Genomic DNA, 27,969 nt, shown 5'->3' with positions numbered 1-27,969 from the left:
AACTACCTTCTGTGGCAGAGAATTCCAGAGATTCACCACTCTCTGTGTGAAAAATGTTTTTCTCATCTCGGTCCTAAAAGATTTCCCCCTTATCCTTAAACTGTGACCCCTTGTTCTGGACTTCCCCAACATTGGGAACAATCTTCCTGCATCTAGCCTGTCTAACCCCTTTAGAATTTTGTAAGTTTCTATAAGATTCACCCTCAATCTTCTAAATTCTAGCGAGTACAAGCCGAGTCTATCCAGTCTTTCTTCATATGAAAGTCCTGACATCCCAGGAATCAGTCTGGTGAACCTTCTCTGTACTCCCTCTATGGCAAGAATGTCTTACCTTAGATTAGGAGACCAAAACTGTATGCATTACTCCAGGTGTGGTCTCACCAAGACCCTGTACAACTGCAGTAGAACCTCCCTGCTCCTATACTCAAATCCTATAGCTATGAATGCTAACATACCATTCGCTTTCAACTGCATGCTGCACCTGCATGCCTACTTTCAATGACTGGTGTACCATGACATTGAAAGTAGGCTGCAGTATATGACTACAGCCTATATCCCTCCTGATGCTAATTTCAAGCTTGCAATGAAAGAGCTGCATACTGCCATTAGCAAACAACAGACTCACAACCCCGAGGCAGCCTTCATTGTAGCGGGTGACTTCAATCACTCCATCCTGAAGACTGTACTCCCCAAATTCCACCAACATGTCTCCTTCCCCACTAGAGTAGACAAGACACTGGACAAAGTCTACACTAACATGGCTGAAGCTTACAAAGCCGTCCCCCTCCCCCACCTTGGTCAGTCTGATCACCTCTCATTGTTCCTGCTCCCTAAGTACTCCCCACTCATCAGACGGGTTAAACCCACTGTGAGGACAGTTAAAGTCTGGTCAGAGGAAGCGGACTCCACACTTCAGCAGTGTTTTGGAAACACTGACTGGAAGGCGTTTGCAGCCCAGGCCATCCTTGACTCCCACACGGACATTGATTCCTACACATCCTCTGTTCTGGACTTTATAAACTCCACCATCAATAGTGTCACCTCCCTCAAACGGGTGACCATATTCCCGATTCAGAAGCCATGGATGAACAGCGAGGTCAGGCTACTGCTGAAAGCACGGGACACCGCTTTCAGGTCAGGCGATGCTCGAGCCTACAGTTCATCCAGGGCTAACCTGAAGAGGGGCATCAAGAAGGCCAAGCACTGCCATAAGCTCAGGATTGAGGAGCACTTCAACAACAACTCTGACCCCCGACGCATGTGGCAAGGCATCCAGGCCATCACGGACTATAGACCCACCAACACCACCTCCAGCGACGCCTCCTTCCCTGAGGAGCTTAATCACTTCTATGGCCGCTTCGACAGGGACAATCTAGAGACAGCCATCAAGGCTGTGCTACCTGCCGATCACCAACCCCTCACACTCACCCCCTACAACGTGTACGTGGCACTGAGTAGGACTAATGCACATAAGGCTGCTGGCCCTGACGGCATCCCCGGGCGCGTCCTCAGGGCCTGTGCTGCGCAGCTGACAGACGTCTGGACTGACATCTTCAACCTGTCACTTGCCCAAGCAGTTGTCCCCACTTGCCTTAAAACCACCTCCATCGTGCCAGTGCCAAAACACTCCACTGCGACAAGCCTCAATGACTTCCGCCCAGTTGCACTTACCCCCATCATCACCAAGTGCTTCGAGAGGCTGGTCCTGGCACACCTCAAAGGCTGCCTTGGATCCCTATCAGTTTGCCTCCCGCAAGAACAGGAGTATGGAGGATGCCATCTCAACGGCACTTCACTCCGCCCTCTGCCACCTCGACAACAGAGACCCTTATGTAAGAATGTTGTTCATCGATTACAGCTCAGAATTCAACACCATTATACCATCTAAACTGATCACCAAACTCGGTAACCTGGGCATCGACCCCTCCCTCTGCAACTGGATACTGGACTTTCTAACCAACAGACCCCAGTCTGTTAGGTTAGACAAGCACACCTCTTCAACCCTCACCCTGAACACTGGCGTTCCACAGGGGCTGTGTGCTGAGCCCCCTCCTCTACTCCCTCTTCACCTACGACTGCACACCTGTACATGATACTAACACCATCATCAAGTATGCAGATGATACAACGGTGATTGGCCTCATCAGCAACGACGATGAGTCGGCCTATAGGGAGGAGGTCCAGCTCCTAGCAGCATGGTGCGCTGACAACAACCTGGCCCTTAACTCCAAGAAGACCAAGGAGCTCATTGTAGACTTCAGGAAGTCTAGGGGCGGCATGCACACCCCCATCCACATCAACGGGACGGAGGTGGAACGTGTTTCTAGCTTCAGGTCCCTGGGTGTTAACATCTCCGATGACCTCTCTTGGACCCACAATACCTCAACTCTGGTCAAGAAGGCTCACCAGCGTCTCTTCTTCCTGAGGAGACTGAAGAAGGTCCATCTGTCTCCTCAGATTGTGGTGAACTTCTACCGCTGCACCATTGAGAGCATCCTTACCAACTGCATCACAGTATGGAATGGCAACTGCTCTGTCTCCGACCGGAAGGCATTGCAGAGGGTGATGAAAATTGCCCAATGTTCACCGGTTCCTCGCTCCCGTCCATTGAGTCTGTCCAAAGCAAGCGTTGTCTGCGAAGGGCGCTCAGAATCGCCAAGGACTGCTCTCACCCCAACCATGGACTATTTAACCTCCTACCATCCGGGAGGCGTTACAGGTCTCTCCGTTGCCGTACCAGCAGGTCCAGGAACACCTTCTTCCCTGCGGCTGTCACACTACTCAACAATGTACCTCGGTGACTGCCAATCACCCTCCCCCCAGACACTCCTCCCACAGGAAAAACACTATGACTGTCTACATGTAAATAGATTTATTTATTGAAATCATATTCTATGTCGCTCTTCCAGGGAGATGCTAACTGCATTTTGTTGTCTCTGTACTGTACACTGACAATGGCAATTACAGTTGAATCTGAATCTGAATGACACCCAGGTCTCGTTGCATCTCCCCTTTCCCTAATCGGCCACCATTCAGATAATAGTCTACTTTCCTGTTTTTGCCACCAAAGTGGATAACGTCACATTTATCCACATTATACCGCATCTGTCGTACATTTGCCCACTCACCCACCCTATCCAAGTCACCTTGCAGCCTCCTAGCATCCTCCTCACAGCTAACACTGCCCCCCAGCTTCATGTCATCTGCAAACTTGGAGATGTTGCATTCAATTCCCTCATCCAAATCATTAATATATATTGTAAATAGACCCAGTCTAGACCCAGTCGCAAGTCAGGGATATCAGAGTGTAACCTTTGACCAAACAAGAGCTTAATTGCTCTGTATTATTTTTCCTGACTCACTGAGGATGAGGATGAGTCTACGACAACCTACAACAAGTCAACGTCAAGCTACGGCAAGCTACCGACAACCGGCGACCCATTAGGTCGTCCACCTATGACCACACCTACGACAACCTACGACCACACAGGTGACAAGCTACGAAAAGTTAGGACCCTGTCGGCGACAACTGGAGACAATTCAGTCGCTGATACCTGTGGCCGGTTGACGTAGGTAGACGCCAATGGAATTCCCCAAAGTCAGCTCCGGCGACAACCTACGTCACCTTGTGACAACCTACGACAGCACCTACGTCAGGAGAAGTCAAGCTACGCTGAATGGCGTCAACCCACTGTCGTCAAAAAGTTTTGAACATGTTGAAAATCCAGCGGCGACCAGAAAAACGCAACGACTATGGGCAACTGAGGAGACTACTCACGACCATACAGGCGACACCCCGGCGACCATGTGGTGACAGCTTAGTCACCTGTAGTCGCCTAAAAAATCATCTAAGTGGGACAGGCCCTTTACAATAGGCAGACACACAGTAGATTCTGTTTTCACATCAAAGTCTGGACCACCTCCAAATTCCTCGTGTGCATTCTGAAGCCCTTGCTACTCCCAGAACTAACCCGACCAAGGTAAAACAATAGTGGTGAATTTATCCATGATTACTTGACTATGATCCCATCTGAGTGTTTCCCACATCTATTAATATTGCACTGTAGTTTAGGCCTGAAGTTACATTGAACTAGATATAGTTGAACCACTAATATATCTTCCCATAAATAATCCCCTCAAGTGAATTGTTTCGTTTTCAAAAATATTATGTGGAAAGCATAAAACTAACCAGAAAAATACAAGCAGGCCATTGATATTATTTATTAATGTAATGTACATTTGGAATTGCTTGTGTGTGTGTGTGATTGAAACAGCCTTCCCATTGGAACTGATTCATTTCTTTAACTTTGTGTAACCTCTTAAATTGGATTAATAATAATAAAGCTGAGATTTGCATCAGCTGACAGATTGATTTCCTTTGCAGCCTTTGTGTGGTTTGCTGAGCCTTCCTTATTCACGGATGTATGTTTACCCGGAGAATATAAATGGCACTCTTTGCAATGATCATTGGCAAGCAGTGGTTCCGTAGGAGGGTTTCTTGGCATTGCAGCAAATCTGTTAACAAATACTGCCTTTGTGTCTCTGAAACATTTTGCAAGATGAGTGCTATTTTCGTGCTCTCCAGAACTGCTCTAAGCAAAGGAAATAGCTGTGGACAAAGTCTTAGCAATGTATTCTGTAAGACTATATTTTCCTTTGGGACAGAAACATTCATACTTACCTCGAACAGTATCAATAGTTCCGAGCCATCCTAGCATTCAATCCTTCATGTTAAAAGTAAATTTTGGTGCAATTTGGCTGCAGTTCCCAAGGCGTTCAAGGGTGCAAATGCTATCAAATATGTTGCCGCAAAATGTTCACAGTTCTCCAAGTAAGCACTACCCCCAAGGGGTTATTGCAGAAGTGTGGAACTCCCAAAGTTGCTGGGTTTCCGCCACTCAGGCTTTTTCAACTTCACTCTGAATGCTGGAGAGTGTTCCTGTTGACTAAAATGGCACAATGGGGTTGTGGAGAGTAGGCAGCAGAATGGGGTTTTTTTTTGTTTTGTTTTATTACAACAAAATTTATTCAATTATTAAAAATAATATTTACACTACAATAAAACAAGCCAGAACCCACCACCATAATACAATACAAACATGTGTCCATAATAAACTACTATACAACTATGATACAATCCTTATTGAGGATACATTCAACACCCTGTGGAGCCCAGCGGTCCCGAAACTCCCTCAGGGTGCCCGTAGACAGGGCGTATTCCCTTTCTATCCGCACCCGGGCACGGACGTAACCCCGGAAAAGGGGCAGGCAGCCGGCACGGGTAGAGCCCTCCACCGTCTGGCACCTTGACTCACGGATGGCCAGCTTGGCCAGGCCCAGGAGCAACCCAACCAGGACATCTTCTGCCCTACCCTCTCCCCTACGCACAGGGTGTCCAAAGATGAGGATGGTGGATGAAAAATGCAGCCAGAAGGCAAGGAGCAGCCCCTTTAGATATTCAAACAGTGGCTGCAGCCTCACGCACTCCATGTACACGTGGTACACAGACTCTTCCAGCCCGCAAACATGGCAGGCGGCTGGCGAGTCTGTGAACTGCGAGAGAAACAGGTTGCAGGGAACTCCTCAGTGCAATACTCTCCACCCCAGGTCCCCAAAGGAGAATGGGGTTAGGAGGGAGAGATAGATCAGGTGTGATTGAATGGTGGAGTAGACTTGATGGACCGAATGACCTAATTCTGCTCCTATCACTATGACCTTATTACAAGAAGATGAGAGTAATATCTGTAACGATTTAGAAATGACGCTTGCAACACTATAGGTTGATTACAATTTTATTCTGAAATTTCTCTGTGCTCTTCTTTACCAAAGAAGTAATACTCTGTGGACCTCAAATCTCTTCCCCCTGGGATGTGGGAGGAAACCGGAGCATCCAGAGAAAAAACAAGTGGCCACAGGGGGAGCGTACAAACTCTGTACAGACAACACCCATAGACAGAATCGAGCCCCAGTCGCTGGTGCTGTAAGGCACTATCTTCATTGCTACATCACTGTGCCACCCACATCTATTATTAAAAGTCTCATCTTGACCACTTCCTGTCTACGTTGTATATTGATTTTAGAAAAAACACAACCCTATATCGCTATGACTTTTTGGCCATCTTACACACAGTCCTCCTCCGCTCCAGCAACCCCAAGGATTTTTCTGATCGCTGAAAAATAAAAAAAATTATGAATGTTTTAAAAATCATGAGATCAGCTGATTGGTTCTCTTGCCTGTCAATCACCATGATGAAGGTGACGCCCCTTCCGAGTGGGGCAGCAGTATGAATCCCCGGATGCCGAATGTGAGTCAGTCACTCTGGAAGATCATGAGGGGGTCCATAACTGTGATTCTAAGCTGTGTCAACTGAACTGTGAGTCTACCGAACTGTGAGTCTACAATGTGCTTGCAATAAATGATTTGTTAGCCAGCAATGTGCTTGCAATAAATGATGATTTGTTAACCCTTAATGTGCTTGCAATAAATGATTTGTTACCCCACAATGTGGTTGCAATAAATGATGATTTGTTAACCCTTAATGTGCTTGCAATAAACGATTTGTTACCCGCTAATGTGCTTGCAATAAATGATGATAGCCCGCAATGAGTGCTTGAATGCAATAAATGATTTGGATTGCATAATGGCCCAATAAATGACTGTGCTACGACTTGATGTGGTTGCAATGGAATGATGATTTGTTAACCCTGCACTTAATTTGCTTGTTGAAATGCAATCGATTTGTTGTCCCTGCACTGTGCTTGCAAATAATGATTTGATATCCCAGAATGTCCTTGACTTGAATTGAAATGGAATGCGCACAGCATGAGTAGATTCAAGATGCATATCACTGTTGCTTGGCTTGAGTCTGAATGAGATGGAGAATGGAATGTGTGTGGCTGTGATTGTGTGATGGATTGCCCCTGCACTTACTGTGCTTGACTTGAAATGCAATCGATTCGATTGTTGGCCCTGCACTCTGCTTGATCCAAATGTCTCGCTCACTCCAGAAGTCCCGCTCACTCCGGAAGTCCCGCTCAGAGGAGAGGCCGCGCACAGCCGCGTGAGTAGATTCAAGATTCATATATATGTTGTGTGTGAGTCAGTCTGTGTGAGATGGAGGGTGACTGTGTGTGGCTGTGAGTGTGTGATGGATTGTGTGAGTGTGTGTGTGAGATGGAGGGTGTCTGTGTGTGTGGTTGTGAGTGTGTTTGTGATGGATTGTGTGTGAGATGGAGGGTATGTGTGTGATGGAGGGTGTGTGTGTGTGTGTGTGTGTGTGTGTGTGTGTGTGTGTGTGTGTGTGTGTGTGTGTGTGTGTGTGTGTGTGTGTGTGTGTGTGTGTGTGTGTGTGTGTGTGTGTGTGTGTGTGTGTGGGTGTGTGAGAGAGTGTGTGTGTGTGTGAGAGTGTGTGTGTGTGTGTGTGAGATGGAGGGTATGTGTGTGTGATGTGTGTGTGTGTGAGAGGTGGGTGTGTGTGTGTGAGAGCCCTCCAGCCATGAGTCACCTGCCAGCCCACCTGCCGTGAGTGAACTGCCAGCCCACCAGCCGTGAGTGAGTGAGTCAACTGCCAGCCCACCTTTGGCCTACCTGAAACCACTCATTTTGGTCCACAAAGCCCCTATTAACCCATAAACCTGCCCCTTTTGCCCAAAATGCCTGTATTAGCCCAGGAGGAGCATTTTGGCCCAACAGGCCCGTGCCAGGCCAGGAAAAGTCCACAAAAAGTGACTTTCACTGAGATTTCACTTTATTTTTTGTCCCTTCGACCCATCAGGCCTGTACTAGCACAGGAGGAGTCCCTTTGGCCCATCAGTAAGTAATCCCCCTGTAAGTCTTAAACCTCACCCCAGTATTTTTCTCCCTCCCTTCATTGGCTCCCTGTGAGATCCACTCCAGGTTAGACTTTCCTCCTTCATTGCTGTGATCTGTAGAAAAAGATGAAAAATGTCTAAAATTGATTCTCCACCCTCTTCCCCTTCTCTCTCTCACAGGGTCTCTCACCTGTTTTGGGCAGAATTTCTGGCAGTTTCTGAGCTGCAAAGCCCACCAGCCCTGAACTGCCAGCCCACCAGCCCTGAGTGACTGAGCTGCCAGCCCACCAGCCCTGCCAGCCCATCAGCCCTGACTGAGCTACCAGCCCACCAGCCCTGAGTGACTGAGCTGCCAGCCCACCAGGCCTGAGTGACTGAGCTGCCAGCCCAATAATCCACTTGGCACACAATGTCCATACTAGCCCTCTGGAAACCAGTCCCTTGGGCCAACAACACCCAAACTAGCACTCCAGAAAGGCCCCCCACTGGCCACCAATATTGGAATTGGTGGTGAGGTGGAATATTGCTTTGGGGGACCAGCCCTCCCATGTGAACATGGGACCCAATGGGTCCCACTTAGTCTAGTAGATATTGATATATATATATGTGTGTGTGTGTGTTTGTCAAAATAAGACTGTTTCCTTCAATACAATCCGATAAATTAATGTTGACCATAAATGGACTTCAGGTTAATCTCAGCCTTCCAGGGTATATGTTCATAAGTGATAGGAGCAGAATTAGGCCATTTGGTCCATCAAGTCTACCCTGCCATTTAATCATGCTGATCTATCTCCATCCTAACCTAATTCTCTTGTCTTCTCCTCATAACCCCTGATTAATCCAAGGGCAAATACTAATCAAGAATCTATCTATCTCTGCCTTAAAAATAGCCATTGACTTGGCCTCCACAGCATTCTGCGGCAATGAATTCCACAGATTCACCACACTCTGACTAATGTTAGTCTATCTGTCCAGATGTTTATTACACATAGTGAGGATTTTGTCTCCACCCAACTTTGAGGCAATGAATATAGTACTAGACTACCTCCAGTCACTGAATGAAATCATCTTTTTCTCAACTGCTTTCTATCAATTGTTTAACTCTACCTGTGATAGACTTCCCTCTCCAGCCCGGCTCGTCTGCCACTGAAACCTTCATTCAGTCCTGCCTATTCCAGCACATGCTCAGCTAGGTCGTTCTCATTCAATCTTCCATCAATTTTATATCACTTAACCCTCTGCTTTTTATGTCCTGACACAGCAAACCATAGCATTCATCACTCCAGTGCTCACTGACCTACATTGCTTCCATTTACTGTAGGCAATGTCATGATTGTAAACTTCCTCCCTTGTTGACGGCTTTCTCTTCTGCCATCTTATCCCCTGCCCATCTCTGTAATCTCCAGCCATACAGTCCTCACAGAAATGTGATACTTCTGCATATTTGCTCCATTATTTGCAGCACAGACTGCAACTAATATGATCTAATACTGTAGGCACCTTTTATAAACCTCGCTGTCGTTCTTTCATTTTTTTTTTTTTTTTTTTTACATTTTATTTTTATTAGCAGTACAGTAAATCACATTAATACATCGCATATATCTTATTACATTATGTTGTACCACTTCATTTTTTGAGCTTTAAAAAAGATAGAAATAAAAGAAGTAAGGAAAGTAAGCAAGAATCGTGAAGGTGCAGGAAAGTGTTGGGAAAAGAGAACCCCTTAGGGAAGGAATTAGAGAAGGAAGCAAAGAAAATAAATAAGACCCTAGAAAGAAAAGAAAAAAAAAAAAAGGAAGAAAGAAAAATCAATTGCTCTATTGTAACACAAAACTCCGCAAAAAAGGATATACCACCGTTCTTTCATTTCTTAAAGTGAGCAATCCTTTGTAGTTCTAACATCTTATCTGATTTGATGTTACATTTCATCACACTTATAGGGCTAAATAAAGTTGTTCTTTTAACCTGTCCTCGTGTTTGATTGCCTTTCATTAGGGTCTAGCGATTTAATGTGCTTATACCCCATACACGAATAATCTGGCAATTCGTAAGTATAAAGAACATCCTTGTGAGAAATGGCAAAACAAATTATTTTGGGTATGCGCTGCTAAATCTCTATTTTCCAAACTGCAATGAAATACATTTTTAATATCAGAATGGTCAGAAATCATTTGCATACCTTCTGAAATTAGTATTGTTACATCTGTAATGCTTTGCTTAGAAATACATTTTAACATGTTGGATACAGAAACCTGTAAATACTTTAGAACAAAGCTGCCATTCTACTTTGCTGTGACAATCCCTTTGCAGAAGAGTTGTTTATTCTCTTCCGCTCGGTCCGCAATAACCAAGCTGACCTCCCGGTGGCTCAGCACTTCAACTCCCCCTCCCACTCCGTCTCCGACCTCTCTGTCCTGGGTCTCCTCCATGGCCACAGCGAGCAGCACCGGAAATTGGAGGAACAGCACCTCATATTCCGTTTGGGGAGTCTGCATCCTGGGGGCATGAACATCGAATTCTCCCAATTTTGTTAGTCCTTGCTGTCTCCTCCCCTTCCTCAGTCCCCCTGCTGTCTCCTCCCATCCCCCAGCCTTCGTGCTCCTCCTCCTTTTTCCTTTCTTGTCCCCGCCCCCTATCAGTCTGAAGAAGGGTTTCGGCCCGAAACGTTGCCTATTTCCTTTGCTCCATAGATGCTGCTGCACCTGCTGAGTTTCTCCAGCTTTTTTGTGTACCTTAGCTTTAAATAGCACTTTGATTGCGACTGCAAATCTTGTGTTAAATGATGGCAATGTTGTGCACTGTGGTTTTCTGCTCACCTGGAGCTCGACTGCAATTCCCCTTCAAGCCTCAGTTACAGTAAATCTTGCACAAATAATCCAGGATTGAATTTGAATGGGTAAACAACGGTAGATCAAAGGAAACTGCATCGGAAAACAGCTCTCCTGTGACACACTTGGAGACACATTAGCCGATATGAGGAAAGTAATTGCAGCAAAAGGAGAGACTGCTGGTTTTATGTTGCTCATCAGTCAGCAGCTTTTTACAAGCAGCATTATGAGGCATAAATCCAACATTCCTATGTCATTCATCCTTGTCATAGCTGTAACTTCCTGCTTAGCAACTGCTTATGAAATAACTTCCTTACCTTTGCCTGATTGTATAAGCAAATGTGGCCCTTGACTTTCAATAGTTAACCGGGATCAATATAAAGAAAAAGCATCCACCAGCATTCAGTGAACAGAGTTTGGGCATAGGTACTAGCGGGTTTTTGATGGAGCAATAGATATACGAGCAACCAACAAAGTTCCTTATTTAGATACAAAAAGCTGGAGTAACTCAGCGGGTCAGACAGCATCTTTGGAGAAAAGGAATAGGTGACGTTTTGGCTCTAGACCCTTCTTCAGACTGAGAGTCAGCGGAAAGGGAAGCGAGAGATATAGATGGTGATGTAGAGAGATATAGAACAAATGAATGAAAAAGATACAGAAAAGTAACGATGATAAAGGAAAATAGGCCAATGTTAACTGTGTGCTAGGTGAGAACGAGTACAGAAAACACCTTCGCTCAGTCTGCCTGGACCTACCTGATCTCCTGGTTGCTAAATCCTTTTGTTCCCCTGCCCATCCCCACACTGACCTTTCTGTCCTGGGCCTCCTCCATTATCAGAGTGAGGCCAAACGCAAATTGGCGGAACAGCGTCTTATATTTCGCATGGGTAGCTTACAGCCCAGTAGTGTGAATATTGATTTCTCTAACTTCAAGTTAGTCTTGCATCCCCTCTCTCTCCATCCCTCCCCTACCCATGCCGTACCAGCTTCAAAGTTGTCTTGTTGAGTTTCATTGTCTACTCATTTTCACCTAACATGCAGCTAACAATAGCTTGTCTCCTTTATCATGTTACTTTTTTTGCATATCTTTCATTCATTTATTCTATATCTCACTACATCAACACCTATATCCCTCGTTTCTCTTTCCCCTGACTCTCAGTCTGAAGAAGGGTCTCGACTCGAAACGTCACCTATTCCTTTTCTCTCGAGATGCTGTCTGAGCCGCTGAGGTATTCCAGCTTTTTGTGTCTATCTTCGGTTGAAACCAGCATCTGCAGTTCCTTACTACATAAAGTTCTTTATTTCGTGGCAGGAATTTGCATTATACCATTACCTGAATATTTATGGCAAAAAATTAAAGACGAAGAGGAAATTGTTGATGGCTCATCTTTAAATAAAGTTCCCAAATGGATGAGAAGAAATGAAAGAATGTTAAACTAACAATTTTGGCTTCCTCTGCTAGACAGATGTATTCCAAGCACCTCCAATACGGTGGAGAAGAATCACACACTTCTTCCAAGTCGTAGAGTGTGCCATAGGGCCTGTGTGACACGCACATTGGGCATCATGTGCGTGTCACACAGGTGGCGTACAAGGATTTTGAGCATCCCAAAATCCTGGGGCGCCGCACGCTACTGCGAGTCACTGCATACGCCACCATGCCTCAATGCGTGCCATGCTCGTGTCATGGCACGCCAACCAATTTTTAGGATGTCACATAAATGACGCGCAAATAACGCCCAAGTGGGACAGGCCCTTATGGCATTTGGCCAAGTGGATATACTCCATGCAAGAGCATCTGTGGGGAATATTTTGAGCACTGAATAATTTTCTTAGGATTATGATCCATTTTGCAAGACCCTTTTCTGATGTTTGGATGGTTGAGGATATGCTGAAGCTCCCCAGCTTAACATGGAATTAGCCAACAGGCAGTCGCAGTATTTAGGTAAAAGAGGTGACAGGTAATTTCCCATGTCAGTACTATTCTTGTACTGATAAACTAATTAACTAATACACATTTTTATTATTGGTTGAAGAGATCAATGGTGTTTATTTGTCAGATACAAAAAGCTGGAGTAACTCAGTGGGACGGGCAGCATCTCTCGAAAGAAGGAATGGGTGATATTTTGTGTCGGGACCCTCGTTCAGACTAGAGTCAGGGGAAGGGGAAGCGAGAGATATAGATGGTGATGTAGAGAGATATAGAACAAATGAATGAAAGATATGCAAATAAGTATCAATGATAAAGGAAACAGGCCATTGTTAGCTGTTTGCTAGGTGAGAACGAGAAGCTGGTAAGGCTTACGTGTTTATTTGGCATGTGCACTGGTTATGAACTGGAACAAAGATGAAAGTCTTACCTGCTGCAGCTTCATGGGTTTATTAGATGCAGCAACAAGATCAAGAGGGCGGACTCGGTGGGCCGAAGGGCCTGTTTCCACGCTTTATCTCTAAACTAAACTAACAAATAAATATACAATTAATTATCAGTTATTCTAAGTAAACCAGACAATGCTAATGTAATAATCAAAGTATGCAGAGCAAACTTGCAAAATCCACAGTCGTTGGGTGCTGAGGTATGGTCGTGATTCAGGTTATAGACAGTGGTTCAAGAAATTGATGGTTGATGGGAAGAAGCTGATCTTGACCCTTGAGATCATGATTTCTGGCTCGTCTATCTTCTTCCTGATGGTGGAAGTGGGATGAGAACATGACCAAGGTGGTGTGGGTCTTTGATGATATTAACGTCCTTCTTGAGGCAAGGCTTCCTGTAGATCCCTTCGACGGTGGTTCGGATATGGACCGGGCAATGTCTAGCCACTTTCTGCAATTTCCTTCAGTCTTGAGCATTGAAATAAGCAAACCAGCTTGCAATGCAACCCGAGCCACCGTCTTCGCCAAGAATCAGGAGGGTCCTGCAAGCAGCGGCGAGAGTCAAGGAACACCGTCAAGAGCGAGGTGAACCATCGGGAGCGTAAGGAGACCATTGAGAGTGAAGGGACTGTGGGGTGAGCTGGACTGCCAAGAGCGTAGGAGGACCCACGTGTAGCGGCAGGCAGGAGATGGGAATGTTCGGTAAACTTTTGCAACATTGTCAACGCCAGAAATGTAGCGAATCTTGTGTATCACCTCGGTGAGGTCTGCTGCTAATTTTACAGGGTTGTATGCAAAGCAAAGCATTTTACCTACATGTACAATAAAGTATCGTTGAATCATTGAAGTGGTGTAGGAAATCTTGAGTTTTGTATTATTATAAGTCACACGGGAAAACAATGGATCATTCAAAGGTTTGAATGATCAGGGAGAGATCCAGGCTGGCTATCTTGTCACTTAACTCATGGTCAGAAACGTAATCAATAATCATCAATATCTGGGGTGTCTTCCTATTTCCAGAGGGTCATCCCTCAACATAGAAGGTTGGTTTGGTTATCTGGTTTGGAACAAAGTTGTTTGAATATCCAGAATTACCAAGCTCACAGAATTGGGTCTTTGCACATCCCTCTGACATTGGATCATTGACTTCCTCATCCACATACCACAGTCTGTTCGAATTGGCAGAAATACCTCTTCCTCATTTACAATCAGTACAGGAGCACTCCAAGGCTGCGTGTGCAGCCCCCTACTCTACTCACTATACTCATGACTGTGTAGCTGGACAAAGTGCAAACTCCATCTTCAAGTTCGCCGACGACACCACTGTTGTTGGACGAATTACAGATGGGGATGAGTCAGAGTATAGAAGTGATATCGACCGATTGACCAAATGGTGCCAGCACAACAACCTGGCTCTCAACATCAGTACAACCAATGAACAGATTGTGAACTTTGGTAGGGGAAGGATGAGGACCCACAATCCGGTTTATATCAACAGGACGATGGTGGAGAGGGTCAAAAACTTCAAATTGCTGGGCGTGCATATTTCCGAAGATCTTTCCTGGTCCCAGCACACTGATGCAATTATAAATAAAGCACATCAAAGCCTCTAATTCCTGAGAAGATTATGGAGATTCGGTATGTCAACGAGGATTCTCTTGAACTTCTACAGGTGCATGGTAGAGAGCATACTGACTGGTTGCATCGTGGCCTGGTTCGGCAACTTGAACGCCCAGGAGTGGAAAAGACCACAAAAAGTTGTGATCACTGCCCACACCATCACAGGCTTTGACCTCCCCACCATCGAAGGGATCTATCGCAATCGCTGCCTCAAAAAGGCAGCCAGCATCATCAACGACCCACAGAATCCTGGCCTCACACGCATTTCACCACTGCCATCGGGAAGAAGGTACAGGAGCCTGAAAACTGTAACGTCCAGGTTCAGGAATAGCTCCTTCCCTACAACTATCAGGCTACTACAACCTCAAATAAGCTCTGAACTACAGTGGACATATTATTATTGTTAATATTATTATTATTAATATTATTATTATTAATATTATTATTATTGTTATTATTATTATCACGCTACTATTGTTTGTTTTTTGTGTGTACGTATGTGTATATGTTTATATATATATATATATATATTATTCATATATTTATATATGTGTGTGTGCATTTGTGAGTATGTGAATATATATTCACTGAACTTTTTTTCTCTCTCTCATTTATTATATTGTTTACCGTGTACCATGTTTATATATTCTGTTGTGCTGCTGCAAGTAAGAATTTCATTGTACTATCTGGGACATACGACAATAAAGCATTCTTGACTCTTAGGTTCTTGACAATTGAGATATGTTCCCACAGTAAATAAGTAGTTTTACAGAACTTCTTGTCTAACTCAAAAATATTGAAGTAAACTATGAAATTGTAACTATTGAAACAGAATTTAACCACCTCCTATCATCCTTAAGAGCTAAATATAGTTCTGAGAGTTTCTTCTGAGAGATCCCGCCATCCAGTCTCCTCTGCATAACTGCTTATTATGCTAAATAAAGACCTTTTGCACCATAGATCTGATCTCCGTGAGGCTCATTCAGAATTACAACAGTCTTGGCTGTGCAGAATGTGAAAATGGGTCTTATCATTCAGGAAATGTAACGCATTCCGATAACAGCAACTGCCAAAACTGATCTCACATTGTTATACTGTTGAAAAGGAGGCATGTCACATGATTCTCGGTCCAAAATGGAAAACAAATTGTCGTACACTCTCTCGAGTCAAAATGCAGCAATGAAACCCCTGACGGCAGTTCCAGTGCACTGTCACGTCTGCTTTACCATTGTAATATCTGCTTAGGAATTCTGCATCCTGTAAGACTTGGGATAGTGGGTTAAGGAAAATTGTACTGAGATCCTCGTGAGATTAAGTGAGCCGAAGAAGGTGGAGGTGATAAGGAAGGCGAGGGAATTGCTAACTGGAAAGCCAGTCCGTTTATCAGGTTGACTGTGAGGCTGAATTTAAAGGTCTAGCATTTCACTGGCTATCAGTTTCGATAGACTGGTAACAATGCAACTGGTTGAATTGTGAGCCAATAAGTTTTACCAATACTTTGGCATTGCAGAACTTAGTAAGAAGATGGTTTTCTCTCATGGAAATGATAGTGGAATATTGCTGGATTTGTTGATGTCGCAAAATGTGGTCTCCTCTGAAGCCTCTGATGGTATTTCTTGGAGATGCTACACTAGGACTCTCGAATCTGTGGCTTCAAGTATTTCCTTTGCTTGTTCAGGTTGTTTACAGGATTATAACAGTTATATTGTCACTCAAAAGCATAGGATTGCTCTGTCTCGGGCCTGGAGGAGGATAGCTGTGTGATGTCACATTGGAAATTTGAAAACGTTGCAATGATTAGTAAGTTTGGCAGCATCAGTGGAGAGAGACACAAAATGCTGGAATAACTCAGTGTGACAGACAGCTTCTTCTGATGAAGGGTTTCGACCCGAGATATCACCCATTCCGTCTCTCCAGAGATGCTGCCTGCCCTATTCAGTTACTCCAGCATTCAGTGTAGGGCAGCAAACACAGTTCCTTCCTGCACGTATGTGGAGAGGTTTGGATCACACAGCCGTATCAGCTGTTCAGATGCTGTAATGTTCTTGTGGGACCCTTCAGACTCATGTTCTTGGAGGCTGTAGGGACAATGAACTCATGGGCGGGCAGCAGCGACAGAGAAAAGCATCTAAAATGGACATTAACAACTCAATAACGGAGTTCTTCCTGGATGCCCGTAAACCTGTGATGTTGCTTCCAATCCTTGTATGATTTAAAAAAAATAAAAACAGGTATTTACAGAAACCTGATCATGAGCATTGAGTTCCATTGCTGTCAAAACAATTAGTTTTGGGAGCAACTCATCAGCTCAGACAGCATATCTGGAGAAAAGGGATAGGTGACATTTTGGGTCTAGACCTTTCTTCAGAGGGCCTGAAGAAGGGTCTTGACCCGAAACGTCACCTGTTCCATTTCTCCAGAGACTCTGTATGACTCCAGCTTTTTGGGTCGATCTTCGATTTAAACCGGCATCTGCAGTTCCTTCCTACAAATTAATTTTGGGGGTAGGTCCCAAAATGGGAGCAATGTCTCTTACTACTGTGTTGAAAAATGCCTTGAGGATGTTCATGTAAACTTAGGGTAAAATTGTGGTCGACTGGTTATCAAAACCTAATGGAGCTTCTGGATGCCTAATAGCTGCTCAAAAGATTGGCTCATTAAAGTCCATTTTCACCCACGCATTGCTACATGGCCCCCAATCTCCACACAAGAGATTTGATTAATAACGGCTTTTACATGTTTGCATTGATGATTGTCAAATGAAAGAATCGGTAGAGATATCGGACTTTGGTTAATGTAACTCAGCACATTTAATTCAGAGTGTGTAGGAAGGAACTGCTGATGCTGGTTTACAGTGAAGATAGACACAAAATGATGGAGTAATTCAGCGGGACAGGCAGCATCTCTGGAGAGAAGGAATGGGTGATGTTTCAGGTTGAGACCTTCTTCACACTAGGTCAGGGGAGAAAGAGACATAGAGATGTGGTCCTTCTGTAGGTGTCAGCTGCTCTACATTGGTGAGACCAAGCGTAGGCTTGACGATCGCTTCGCCCAACACCTCCACACAGTTCGCATTAACCAACCTGATCTCCTGGTGGCTCAGCACTTCAACTACCCCTCCCATTCCGAATCCAACCTTTCTGTCCTGGGCCAGAGTGAGGCCCACCGTAAATTGGAGGAGCATCACCTCATATTTCGCTTGGGTAGTTTACACCCCAGCGGTATGAACATTGACCTCCAATTTTAGGTAGTCCTTGCTTTCTCCCTCCTTCCCCTCCACTTCCCAGCTCTCCCACAGCCCACTGTCTCCGCCTCTTCCTCCCCCCCCCCCCCCCCCACATCAGTCTGAAGATGGGTCTTAACCTGAAACGTCACCTATTCCTTCGTTCCATAGATGCTGCCTCACTCGCTGATTTTCTCCAGCAATTTTGTCTACCTTAGAGATGTGGCCTGTCATTTTCACACCTTTCCCTTCCATAGAAAACACAGACATAGAACATAGAAAATAGATGCAGGAGTAGGTCATTTGGCCCTTCGAGCTTGCACCGCCATTCAATATGATCATGGCTGATCATCCAACTCAGTATCCTGTACCTGCCTTCTCTCCATACCCCCTGAACCCTTTAGCCACAAGGGCAACATCTAACTCCCTCTTAAATGTAGCCAATGAACTGGCCTCAACTACCTTCTGTAGCAGAGAATTCCACAGATTCACCACTCTCTGTGTAAAAAATGTTTTTCTCATCTCGGTCCTAAAAGATTTCCCCCTTATCCTTAAACTGTGACCCCTTGTTCTGGACTTCCCCAACATCGGGAACAATCTTCCTGCATCTAGCGTGTCCAACCGCTTAAGAATTTTGTAAGTTTCTATAGGATCCCCCCTCAATCTTCTAAATTCTAGCGAGTACAAGCCGAGTCTATCCAATTTCTTCATATGAAAGTCCTGACATCCCAGGAATACGTCTGATGAACCTTCTCTGTACTCCCTCTATGGGAAGAATGTCTTTCCTCAGATTAGGAGACCAAAACTGTACGCCATGTCTCTATGTCTCCCACTCCCCAGACTCTCAGTCTGAAGAAGACGATCCAAAATGTCACCCATTCTTTCCATCCAGAGATGTTGCCTGTGAATTACTCCAGCATTTTGTGTCTATCTACATTAAATTCAGATGCAGTTGACTTCATAGAAACATAGAAATTTAGAAATTTGGTGCAGGAGTAGGCCATTTGGCCCTTTCGAGCCTGCACTGCCATTCAATATGATCATGCCTGATCATCCAACTCAGTATCCCGTACCTGCCTTCTCTCCATGTGATCTCTTTAGCCACAAGGGCCACATCTAACTCCCTCTTAATTATATCCAATGAACTGGCTTCAACTACCTTCTGTGGCAGAGAATGTGGTATCACTGAACAGTTCTAACCATGGAGCACCATGCTGTTGTTTCTGTGTATCCCCAGTCTGAGTGTGAATCCGTTCTCGTCCACATGGCATTGATTAGGGATTTAGTACACACACCGGCTGGTAAATTTGACGGTTTGGACCAGGGTGACTGCAAGGAATAAGGGTGTGCAACCTGAGATAATTAAATGCAGGTCTGTTGCAGGGTCAATCTTAACTTTTTCATTGCCTTGTGAGGGAAGAGAAATTGTCCTACAGATTTAATTTCTGAGAACCTAAGATGGGTTTATTTGAAGGAATTGAAGTAGGTAGATTCCCATTTGCGAATCGTCCACTGTTTGCTCTTTGAAGCTTTTCCTTTTCTTCTTTCGATTTCCCAAATGCAATTCCTTGCAGGAACCTTATGATAAAACGATTCCAGTATCAAATGCCATTCAGAATCTATCCTAATAACTAGAGCACTTTATTTATAAACATGTACTAATTCACAGGAAGTGGACTTTGCTGGCAAGCCATTAATTGTGATCTTATCAGGCAGAGCATTCAAATATTTAAACTGTAAAAGAGAACCAACTTCAGAACCTGCATTGCCTATGTTTCGTTTAGTTTGGAGATACAGCACCCTTTGGCCCACCAACTCCGCACCGACCAGCGATCACCTCTCCTACACACACACACGGGACAATTTACATTTATACCAAACCAATTAACCTACAAACCTGTACGTCTTTGGAGTGTGGGAGGAAACCGTTGGAGATCTTGGAGAAAACCCACGCAGGTCATGGGGAGAACGTACAAACTCCGTACAGACAGCACCCGTAGTCAGGATCCAAGGATCGGGGCTCTGGCGCTGTAAGGCAGCAACTCTACCACTGCACCACCATGCCACCCTACTGGTGGTTAGTGTGCAGTAGTAGGGCCTAGTTAGGTAGGCTGTAAGGACAATGAATGGCCAGTATTAAGATGACATAATTTCTAATTCAAACAGATTCCCCTATCATCCCAGCCCATTGCTGTTGAAAGCATCTCCTGGAAAATCAACACTGTCAGCTGACATAAGGGAAGTAGTAGTGAGGGTGAATGTGCAATAGAAACAGGCACTTTTATTTTGCTCCAAACTGCTTCTCTTATTCCCTATGTGTAGGAAGGAACTGCAGATGCTGCTTTACACAAAAATAGACACAAAATGCTGGAGTAACTGGGTATGGCAGCATCTCTGGAGAAAATAAATAGGTGATATTTCAGGTTAAAGGGTCATGATCACCATTGTCTCTACTTGCTAAGAAGGCTTGTGAAGTTTGGCATGTCCCCAACACTCACCAACCTCTACAAATGTGCCTTCGAAACCATTTTATCGGGGTGCATCACTGCTTGGCAATAAACTAAACTAAACTCAACTAAACTAAATTAGACCTGAAATGTCACCTATTCCTTTTCTGCAGAAATGCTGCCTGACTATAATATTCCATGGGCACAAAAAGCTGGAGTAGCTCAGCGGGCCAGACATGCTGCAACTCTGGAGAAAAGGAATAGGTGACGTTTCGGGCCGAGACCCTCCTTCAGACTGAGAGTCAGGGAAAGGGAAACGAGGGGTATAGATGATGATAGAGAGGGATATAGAACAAATGAATGAAAGATATGCTAAAAAGTAATGGTGTGTAAAGGAAACAGGCCATTCTAGCTGTGGGCTAGTTGAAACCAAGTGGATGAGTTTAAATAAGTAGTAAATAATAAATACTTGGAAAATAGCACATCATGCATAATGTTTGGGAACTGAACACAGCATTTTTTTTGAAAGGCTATATTATACAGCCAGTGATTAATTCCAATTTAACATTGTACTCTGAGGCGATGGATTCATGCTGTTCCAACACCAGATGGCACCATAGGGACAGGTATTTTCTTGCAACATGAACCAAAGACTGCAGATCCTTAGGAAAGCCCGCAAGAATATCAGACGTTTTGCATAACTCAGAGAAAAATTATTTGGCTTTCTTTGCACCTCTTGCGCTGCTTGCTGCAATATATTTATGCTGCTTCTGACATATCCATTGTAGGACATTGAGAGGAAGAATCTGTTATTGTCCCTTTTACCCTCTCTGGTCATCTTACATTAGAGGCCATCAGCTTTGCGGAGTACAGTCATCACATTATTCATATTATTTTAACGTTGCATACGGCATCACAGCATTATCTGTGTAATTACATTATTATGCAAATTATTGCAACATTATACACATTATACACGAATTATCATAACATTATGTATGTCATCGCACATGATAGCATCAGAACATTAAAATGCTTGGGTGTTAATATTTTGGATGACCTGACCTGCCCCCTATTTCTTAGATCTTAGATGTTTAAAGAGATTCAGAATATCATTACGCTTAGTTTAATTTAGAGATACAGCGTTGAATGAGGCCCTTCGGCCCATCGAGTCCGTGCTGGACAGTAATCACCCATATGCTAATTACCCCAAGCTCTAGGGGCAATTTACAGAAGGCAATAAACCTCCAAACCTGTACGTCTTTGAAACGTGGGGGGAAACTGGAGCACCCGGAGAAAACCCACATAGTCACAGAGGAATGTACAAACTCCATATAGACAGCACCCGTAATCAGGCTTGAGCTCAGGTCTCTGACGCTGTGAGGCAGTGCGTCACTGTGCACCACTTGGCCTGTACCTCACCATCCAGGCCAAGCCCTCTTCTCACTGCCACTGTCAGGCAGGAGGTGCAGACCACATAGCTGCAAGTTCAGGAAGACTAGTTTCCACAACTATAACCTTCTTAAACTTATCTACAAAACCCCTAATCCTTCCTCAGCAACAGGAACACCACAGACCACCTCTTGCACCTTCATGGACTTGTTTTCCAATTGTGTATTTTTGCACTAAAGTTTTGTTTTTTTCAAATCTCTTTCTGTTCACTATCTTCCAGAGTGTATGTGTAATTTCTGTATAATTCATGTCATTACCACTTCATGTACGTCATCCCAAGATCACTTACCTCATCATCATATGTACCTCATCATCAGATAATGGGATTGCGGCATAAGGCGTTGTTATGTAAACTGAGATTGCGTTGTGAAAGGTGAAATGCCTTCCCCCTACCTCCATTAAGTGAACAATAGACAATCGACAATAGGTGCAGGAGTAGGCCATTCGGCCCTTCATGCCAGCACCGCCATTCAATGTGATCATGGCTGATCATCCACAATCAGTATCGCGTTCCTGCCTTCTCCCCATATCCCTTGACTCCGCTATCTTTAAGAGCTCTATCTAGCTCTCTCTTGAAAGTATCCAGAGAACCGGCCACCACCGCCCTCTGAGGAAGAGAATTCCACAGACTCGCAACTCTCTTGTGTGAAAAAGTGTTTCCTCGTCTCCGTTCTAAATGGCTTACCCCTTATTCTTAAACTGGGGCCCTTGGTTCTGGACTCCCCCAACATCAGGAACATGTTTCCTGCCTCTAACGTATCCAAACCCTTAATAATCTTATATGTTTCAATAAGATTCCCTCTCATCCTTCTAAATTCCAGAGTATACAAGCCCAGCCGCTCCATTCTCTCATAATATGACAATCTGATTAAATAAAACCCTTCAATGTGGCGATTTAAAAAAAAAAGAATGATTATGTGGGCGGCAGGGTGGTGCAGCGGTAGGGTTGCTGCCCTACAGCCCTTGCAGTGCCAGAGACCCAGGTTCGATCCCGACTATGGGTGCTGTCTGTACGGAGTTTGTACATTCTCCCCGTGACCTGCGTGGGTTTTCTCCAAGATCTTCGGTTTTATCCCACACTCCAAAGACATACAGATTTGTAGGTAAATTGGCTTGGTATAAATGTAGATTGTCCCTGTGTGTGTAGGATAGTGTTAATGTACGGGGATCGCTGGTCGGCGCGGACTCGGTGGGCCAAATGGGCTGTTTCCACACTGTATCTCTAACTTAAACTAAACTAAATCACAGTATGCACATCATGGAACATGGTGCACGTTACAACAATTGCCTTGTTGCGAACAAGGTCCCACATGCACCAAAGGAAGTGACAATCAACAAATTGGTTTTGCTTGATTGATGACTGCCTGTCAGAACATGAAATATTTCTGCACTTGCTTCTTGGTATCAGCCTGGTCAGGTCGATAGGATATGGAATGAATAATTCACTCAACAAAAGCATTTTCACGAATACAGGATTCCCTCTGCACTGCAATGGAGCGTTGGCTTAGATTATGGAGCTCAGAACTGACCACGAATATGAGGAACTCCTCACCAAGGATGGATAAGGACATGTTGGAAGTTGCGGTATTGAAGGTGGCACCACCACTAGGGAGTTGAGAGAGCTGGAGAAACTAGGACACAATACTGGAGTCCTTGCAAGAGAGAACATGTAAATATATTTAATAATGTTTTTGTGGGAGTCTGTGAGGTTGAAACTGTATTCTATTAACCAGGAATCAAAGTCAGAAGTCGGATCTGACTGAGAGACATGGTTGCGAATGTAAGTCAACTTCTAGATCATCTATCTGCCTGACAGATTTCTGAGGTCTTGGTTGGAAAATTAATGATTGGACCATCACAATCATTTGAGACACTTGAGACCATCATGCAGATGCAAGGGAGAAGGTGGGACCCACAGCAGTGTCATACACATACACATATGCAAGCATTCTCGTTGTGCTTATGTGCAATGACAATAAAATATATTATTATTATTATTATTATTCAGCTTGCACAAGGAGTTTGCCATTCACCATTCAGTGAGATTATTGGCATGACTGTACTTTTAATTTGAAGATGCCATTTCCAAAGATCCCTCATCGCTGTCTCCTCTCTCTCTCCATCCCCTTCCCAATTATCCCACCAGTCTCAAAGGCCTGTCCAACTTTCACAACCTAATTCACAACCTCTGCTGAGTTTGCCCTTGGCTCATACTCGCAGCATGGTTGTCACGAGGTCGTAGACGGTCATAGGGGGTCATAGGTAGGTTGTACCAGGCCATGATGCTAGTCGTAGGTACTCGTGGCATCAAGTAGGTCGGGGCATTTTTCTAGCATGATGAAAAATGTCCACGAGTAAAAAAGGTCGTGAATTAGGTCGTGAAAATGGGACAGGCCCTTTACTGTCTCCGACTACATTCTATCTTTGTCCCACCCTCTCCCCTGACATCAGTCTGAAGAAGTGTTTAAGAAGGAACTGCAGATGCTGAAAAAATCAAAGGTAGATAAAAATGCTGGAGAAACTCAGTGGGTGAGGCAGCATCTATGGAGGGAAGGAATAGGTGACATTTCGGGTCGAGACCCATCTTCAGTTTGAAGAAGGGTGTCGACCCGAAACATCACCTATTCCTTTGCTGCATAGATGCTGCCTCTCCCGATGAGTTTCTCCAGCATTTTTATCTACCATCACTCTGAAGAAGGGTCTCGACCCAAAATGTCACCCAGAGATGCTGCCTCATCCACTGAGTTACTCCAGCATTTTGCATCTATCTTCGATTTAAACCAGCATCTGCAGTTCTTTCTTACTCTGAGATGAGTAAATGGGCAATTCCTTACTCTTTAACAGTGAGTCCCTAGTCCTACATTCTTCTAAAAGAAGAAGCATCCTTTCCACATCTATCCTGTCAATGCATCTCAGGGTGTTACAGTATATATTTCAATCCAGTTCGCCATCAGTATTCTAGGCTCCAGCCTACCCTGTCCATTCTTCCCTTATAAGACAATCCGGTCATTCCAGTTACAAGGCTCGGAAATCTTCTCCAAACTACTTCCAATACAATTGCATCCATCCTTACCTAAGGAGATCAATGCAATCTGTAGAAGTTTGGAAGGGAATTATTTATAATGATACTTTCTGCCACTAGTAGATGCACACTTTGTAAGTTGCCACTTTCCTGGCCGTTATGGATTGGAATTACATATTTTTCTTTCTGTTTCTATACTGCCCCTTCTAATTATCACAAGACCGTTACTTTCCAGCATCAACTGTTAATTCTGTAGGTCTACTCTCTGGCCAATGCGGCATCTGTTAAAGACTTTCTCGTACTTCCTTCAACTTATCACCTTGTTTTATTTCAAGTTCTAAAAGATCTCACTTCCTTTTATTAACAGCAGAGATTATTGGTGTCGTTCACTAGACCAGGTTCAGGCTTTTTATAAAGCAGAGCCAACACATCTCTGTCTATTTCCATCCTGTGTACATGAGCGAGTGAAGCTATGAAACTCAAAGTTCTTATGAATAGAATATTTATTGCTGGAAAATAAATGAAATACCTAACCTTACCAGTAATCCAAGTGTGAAACGAGCCCCCTTCCATTCTCACACTGAACTCCCTCCAATGGTACCTGTTTAACACAGACCCGGTTTATTTGCCTGTTTAAGCTAAAAAGGTCATCACAAATTATAATCATCATAATCATACTTTATTAGGCAAATATGTTTTGCAACATACGAGGAATTTGATTTGCCATACAGTCATACCAACAAGACACACAAAATACATTTTAACATAAACATCCACCACAGTGACTCCACATTCCTCAATGTGAAGGAAGGTGAAAAAAAGTTCAATCTCTTCCCTTCTTTGTTCTCCCACAGGTGGGGGCCTCAAGTCCCCGTTGACGGGACGATCCCGTAGCTGCGTCGGGGCGATCAAGTTCCCGCATCGGGGTGATCTCAGCTCCCCGGGTCGGGGCTGGTCAAACTCCTGTGACTGTGGAGTTCTTTTACATTCTTGCCATAGTGGGAGTACAGAGAAGGTTCACCAGACTGATTCCTGGGATGGCAGGACTTTCATATGAAGAAAGACTGGATAGACTCGGCTTGTACACGCTAGAATTTAGAAGATTGAGGGGGGATCCTATAGAAACTTACAAAATTCTTAAGGGGTTGGACAGGCTTGATGCAGGAAGATTGTTCCCGATGTTGGGGAAGTCCAGAACAAGGGGTCACAGTTTAAGGATAAGAGGGAAGACTTTTAGGGCCAAGATGAGAAAATCATTTTTTACACAGACAGGGAGTGGTGAATCTGTGGAATTCTCTGCCACAGAAAGTAGTTGAGGCCAGTTCATTGACTATATTTAAGAGGGAGTTAGATGTGGCTAAAGGGATCAGGGGGTATGGGGAGAAGGCAGGATTGGGATACTGAGTTGGATGATCAGCCATGATCATATGGAATGGCTCGAAGGGCTTGCAGGCTCGAAGGGCCGAATGGCCTACTCCTGCACCTATTTTCTATGTTTCTATGTTTCTATGGAGCTTCCCGACATCAAACACTGCTAAATCAATAATAAACCTGAAGTCAACGCAGATCAGTAAATTACAATTGGTTATACAAAAAGTCAAAGGTTGTGATAAGATCACCAGTTGCGTAATGTGGAGACAGGAATTCTCTTAACCACAGTTTTATTTAAGAGAGCTCCTCACTTCTGCCAGAGCAGAAAACCTGGCCGCTTCCTCTGCTCTGTATTTCCATCTCGGATATTCATTGCATCCATATACGGGCCGAGAAGATACACATTTATATACTTTGTGATTTTAGCTAGCTGAACACATTTATAAGTTGATAAAAAAGATTCCACTCACAGATGTCACCCATCAGCTCAGCGCTTCGACAACATTACTTCTCCTTGTGAGTTCGCACAAGGCCACACGCTTGTGAAAGAACAGTCGACCAGCGCCAACTAACATATTAACCCGTTGTTTAAGAAGGAACAGCAGATGCTGGAAAATCGAAGGTAGACAAAAGTGCTGGAGGAATTCAGCGGGTGCAGCAGCATCTATGGAGCGAAGGAAATAGGCAACGTTTCGGCCCGAAACGTTGCCTATTTCCTTCGCTCCATAGATGCTGCTGCACCCTCTGTGTTTCTCCAGCACTTTTGTCTACCTAACATATTAACCCTGCAGATGAATAATCCACACCTATTAAGTATGTGCCTGCACATACAGCACAATGAATGCCAGCTTCAAACTGAGCAGCAAACAAAGGAACAAGATAATTGCTTGCAGCTGGCAAATTTATTTCTCCGTCAGTGAAAATACCGTGAATTGAAACTGGATTTTAGTTTACAGATTCATGACGAGCCTGCAATTCGGAGGCAGAGATAGTACTGTAATATTCTCTTCCCATCCTGCACTCACGCACCAACACATTACTACTGTTGTGGTGAAAACACATTGGCCTAGAGATTCAACTGTGCCTTGCTGACCGTTCCCAGATTAGTTTGGTTTAGTTTAGAGATACAGCACGGAAAACAGGCCTTTCGGCCCACCGAGTTCGCGCCGACCTTCAATCAGAAGAAGGGTCTCGACCCGAAACATCTCCCATAACTTTTCTCCACAGAAGCTGTCAGACCCACTGAGTTACTCCTGCATTTGCCAGGAGTAACTCTTCCATCTTCCCCAGGTACTGGCTGGTTCATACTCTCCAATCTTCCTGCCTATTAGAAGACTGAAGACAATCAGGAGGAAATCACTCTGCAAACTTCTCAGGGGCAACTAATGATGCCCAATAGATATCATCAATGCCATTCATTCACTGGTCCCGAAAATGATTACAAACTTTGAAATCAAATTTTACCTGTAGCTTGTGCAACGTTACTGGCAGTATCCCCATCGAGGAAGCTGAACAGCCCTATTCTTAAAATAGAAGAACAGTTTGTGGATAACAGCAGGCCCATGTCTGTTAAAACTAACAAGTTATAAATAGCCAGGGGTTATTGACTCATTGAGAAAGCCAGTGTTCAAAGGCAGCTCCAGTATTCTGCAGTATCCATTATCCAATTCATATCACAGGAAACCCTCTATGCTCCCAGATACCCTCACAGCATTACAGGTACAAACTATGTTCTATTCAGCAGCACTTTAGAAGGGCAGTGAAACATGATGCAAATATAGATGGTGAATTAACAAGGCTTTTAGATCTTCTGCCCCACTG

This window comes from Leucoraja erinacea, chromosome 15 (assembly GCF_028641065.1).
Source record: "Leucoraja erinacea ecotype New England chromosome 15, Leri_hhj_1, whole genome shotgun sequence".
NCBI lineage: Eukaryota > Metazoa > Chordata > Chondrichthyes > Rajiformes > Rajidae > Leucoraja > Leucoraja erinaceus.
The sequence above is the reverse complement of the archived record's forward strand: the minus strand, read 5'-3'. Positions refer to the sequence as shown.